A 4,632-nucleotide genomic window follows, 5' to 3' on the forward strand; every position below is an offset into this window, starting at 1 on the left:
GAGATAGTTTCAGTAGATAGTTAGAAGGGAATTGGAACCGAGGTGTTAAAGGGGTACTTCACTGGAAAACATTTTTTTTTTTTTAAATCAACTGGTTCAAGAAAGTTAAACAGATTTGTAAATTACTTTCATTTAAAAATCGTAATCCTTCCAGTACTTATCAGCTGCTGTATGTTCCAGAGGAATTTCTTTTCTTTTTGAATTTCCTTTCAGTCTGACCACAGTGCTCTCTGCTGACACCTCTGTCCATTTTAGGAACTGTCCAGAGTAGGAACAAATCCCCATAGCAAACCTACCCTGCTCCGGACAGTTCCTAAAATGGACAGAGGTATCAGCAGAGAGAACTGTGGTCAGACAGAAAGGAAATTATAAAAGAAAAGAACTTCCTGTGGAGCATATGGAAGCTGATAACTACTAGAAGTATTAAGATTTTTAAATAGAAGTAGTTTACAAATCTGTATAGCTTTCTGGCACCAGTTGATAAAAAAAATGTTTTCCAGGGGAGTACCCCTTTATCTACTCCTTAGAGATAGCAAATGGAGCTGGGAGAGGGGAGGATGGCATCTGGTAGGTGATGATGACATTCTGTAGTTCGCAGGAGGTCAGAGTCTGACATTTTCTTGTAACCATAATTCACTGGAAGAGTAAGGGTGGGTTCACACTACGTTTTCTCCCATACGGGAGCGCATACGGCAGGGGGGAGCTAAAACCTTGCGCTCCCGTATGCCTTCGTATGCGCTCCTGTGTGTCATTCATTTCAATGAGCCGGCCGGAGTGAAACGTTCGGTCCGGTCGGCTCATTTTTGCACCGTATGCGCTTTTACAACCGGACCTCAAACCGTGGTTGACCACAGTTTTAGGTCCAGGGGAAAAGCGCATATGGCGCAAAAATAAGCCGACCGGACCGAACGTTTCACTCCGGCCGGCTCATTGAAATGAATGACACACGGGAGCGCATACGAGGGCATACGGGAGCGCGAGGTTTTAGCTCCCCCCTGCCGTATGCGCTCCCGTATGGAAGAAAACGTAGTGTGAACCCAGCCTTAGTGAGCCAGACTGTTGATCACATGACCAAGTTAGAGTAATGAAACACATAGATGCAGCTCTGCTGGAATAAACCAAATGGAGCTAGTGATGGTGAGTGTGCATGATATAGGCAAAAAAAAAAAACCTGGAGCGCTTCTTCACCAGAGAGAAAAAATGAAGAATTCCTGGATGTTATTCTATATAGTTTTTCTTTAAGACCTTCTTTTCCACTCTTGACTTTTATGTATTAGTTTACTTAAGGTAGGTCCCTTCACTCGAGGTGAGGTTCACTTACAGTGTATCTATCTGTTCTCAAATGTTATAATTGATTACTTTGATCCTGAGACATAAACAACATCTATTCTATTGACCTGCAGCCTCATCATTCATGTTTAGCTTCATTCTAAAGACATCTGTCATCTCCAGCCACTATAAGTGATAATAGCTAGAAGAAAGTATGGGAAAATGCCAGGTATAAAAGATCATTTTATAGCACCACAAGCCAATATTGAACCTCTTCTGAACTCAAAGCCGAAGATGAAAAAATAAAATGAAAGGGTAATCATATTGGCAAGATCTAGATGTCTGGCACATAACATGGAATATAATACTTTATTTCTCTGTATACAGATATTGTATAAATTCATCCTTATACAGTTTGAATTGTTTGTAATGTTTTATTTTGGTAAGTTCAGAATGTGCCCTATTGGAAGCTCTGGTTTTCCAAGGATTAAGTAGGCTACTGTGCGGTAATAACTAAATTATGAATTATGAATTATTATGGGCATAAAAATGATTAATTATGACAAATTAAAAATGGTGAAAATTATCAAAAATATCAAAATTATGAACTGGTGAATTGTAGACAAAGCCAATCAATACAATTCACATCTGAATCCGACTATTTTCTCAGATATCAATAAGTTCTTTTTATGAAGGGATGACATTATCCCTTAAGGATGTAGTTTTGCAATATACAATAATACACAGGTATTATTAAAGTATGCAGATTTATTGGTTATAAGATTATAAACATAAATGAGTAATAAACACAATGATATATACAAAAGAATATCAATTAGATATGTTAGTAAACATTACAAGCTTGTTAATTGACTACATATAGTAGTAGAACAATACATGTGAGTAGTAAGTAACTTGTTACAAGATAATGTAAGTATAGAAGACCGGACAGGATCTTTATTGAAGCATTCCAGTCGTGACGAACAGGTGCAGTACGAAAGTAGATATGTGGAATCAGCTCACCCCGAAGCCCACAGAACTGAGCATGGAAGGGAACGGACTATTCCCAGTATACAATGCAGAAAAAGAGAGGGATTCCAGCTCGTTCTCAGATCTAATAGCCTTCTTTATTCACACGTACGGTAGTTACATGGATCACAGGTATAAGACAGGATGTGACGCGTTTTGGCCAGGTGCTGGTCTTAGTCATACACAGGTGCAGTGGTGGAGGCGGGGGACGTGACTGGGACAGACTGTTTCACGCTTTCACAACGCTTCTTCAAGACGGTATACCTTTAAAAAAGCCGTATATAGTTGGTATACAATTGTATAAAGTTGGTACCAGTTTTTATAGAAAAGTGAAGGCTTTTTTTTTATTTATTTAAGATGTATGCCATGCAAAGGTATGTAAATCTATACCCAAGCAGATACAAATTACCTCTCTTACAGAAAGAAAATAAATTGCTCTAAATTGACACCTACCATTAAAAGCTTCTCTGTTAGCCATGCAGCACCCTGCTCTGTACTGACGAGGGTCAGAAACCCCAAAGTAGCTGTCTATAGATGGGTATCTTTTCCTTCTGGGAAAGATTCTTACTTGCCATATAATCCCTAATCATGTTTTAAGGCTGTTTATTCATCGAACAATTTTAAGCAAAGGTACCCCCAACCTTGGCAGTGTGGAGTAGGTATGTTTCTTTCTGGGGGGAGAACGACTTTGCACACTTCTTTTCCATGGGGAATTGCTTGGCTTGTAAAACTATCCTCAGGGAAGCAAACTATAGCCTCTGAAAATTAACCATACAATAAAGCCAGTTACGTCTTACATTTAAAATAAATAGAAGCAATAGCCCCGTTTATTCAAGTAATAAGTACCATAGTACACATAATATAGGAGAAATACATGCATATCATATTGCCATATATACTTAGAACATAACAAATAGGAAAATGTATTGAAACAAAGGCAATGGATAATGAAAGAATGAGCTGGACAAAGTATCCTTAGTACATATATATATATATATATATATATATATATATTTTTTTTTTTAAAGCAGAGATTCTCAATGCATAATAGTATTGGAGCATGGATCAATGTATAAATATATTTATATGTACATGGAATATTGAAAGTATAACTGTACAGATGAAGACACATAGTAAGATGTGGATATAAGCTATTGGTAATAAAGTAATATATCCTGTCTCTTCTTGAGTCCCCTGGGGGCCTGCATGTCTAAGGTCATGATCCAAAATATTTCTCGTAGAAGTACTTTCTGTCTGAAGTCCCCACCACTATGTGGAAGTGTGACACGTTTGATTCCTTGTACCTGCAAGGATGCTGTGCTTCCAACATGGCACTGTGCCCAGTGCATGGATACTGCTGAGGTATTACGGGTCTTGAAATGTGGAATATCAGATAGGTGCTTTCTAATTCTGACTTTTAATGGAGTGGTGGTGCACCCAACGTATTGTAGTTTGCAGCCGGTACATGAGATGAGGTATATTACATGAGTTGTGTTACAGTTAGCATTAGTGTTGAGCGGCATAGGCCATATTCGAATTCGCGAATATTCGCGAATATATGGACGAATATTCGCGAATATTCGCATATTCGTTATATTCTCGTTTTATTTTCGCGTGTGCGAAAATACGCGCATGCGAAAATTAGCACATGTGGAAATTCGTATATGCGAAAATTAGCATATGCTACTTTTCGCATATGCGAATTTTCGCACGCCAGTCTCACACAGTAGTATTACAGCCTTCTTTACACCACACAAGCTGGAAGCAGAGAGGGGTGATCACTGTGATGTGTACTGTGAAGAAAAAAAAAAAAAAAAAAACGAATATTCGTAATTACGAATATATAGCGCTATATTCGCGAAATTCGCGAATTCGCGAATATGCGATATTCGCGAATAATATTCGAATTGCGAATATTCGCGAGCAACACTAGTTAGCATCTTGTTTGATATTTTATGATTTACCTGTAGAATAAGATGTAAAACTGTTACCAGATCTGATAACCGAACAACAAGTACAAATACGATGACCACATTTGAATGTACCGTGTGTCTTAGCCATGTTGAGTCACGTTTGAGTGGAAAACAGACTGGTTGACAGTAATTGTCCCAATGTGGGTGCTTGTCTGGCTATGCATTTAGAGCCACCTGTTAGAACCTCTGAAAAAGCGGGTCTGTAAGAATGAATGGCATAAAATTGTGTACAATTTTACAGATTTCGCCAAACTGTATTGCACTGTATTGGTTAGAGAACATGATGGTTTTGGGAGAGATGGGTTTTGATGTAGGGGTGGACCAATTTTGATCAAGTCCCTCCTGTTTTTGCTAGATACAA

The 4,632-nt window shown here is 38.4% G+C and overlaps 1 long non-coding RNA gene across 1 annotated transcript; it reads right to left on the reverse strand.

Annotated features, from left to right (window-relative positions):
• Window positions 1-2,212: 2,212 nt before the first annotated feature.
• On the reverse strand, window positions 2,213-3,799 carry LOC130358561 (uncharacterized). The gene is made up of 3 exons (XR_008889568.1): window positions 3,603-3,799; window positions 2,752-3,056; window positions 2,213-2,562 (listed from the first exon to the last, which is right to left on the reverse strand). It is a non-coding gene; the product is annotated as an uncharacterized LOC130358561 (long non-coding RNA).
• Window positions 3,800-4,632: the final 833 nt, after the last annotated feature.

The sequence above is a fragment of the Hyla sarda genome, chromosome 2, assembly GCF_029499605.1.
Source record: "Hyla sarda isolate aHylSar1 chromosome 2, aHylSar1.hap1, whole genome shotgun sequence".
NCBI classification, from domain to species: domain Eukaryota; kingdom Metazoa; phylum Chordata; class Amphibia; order Anura; family Hylidae; genus Hyla; species Hyla sarda.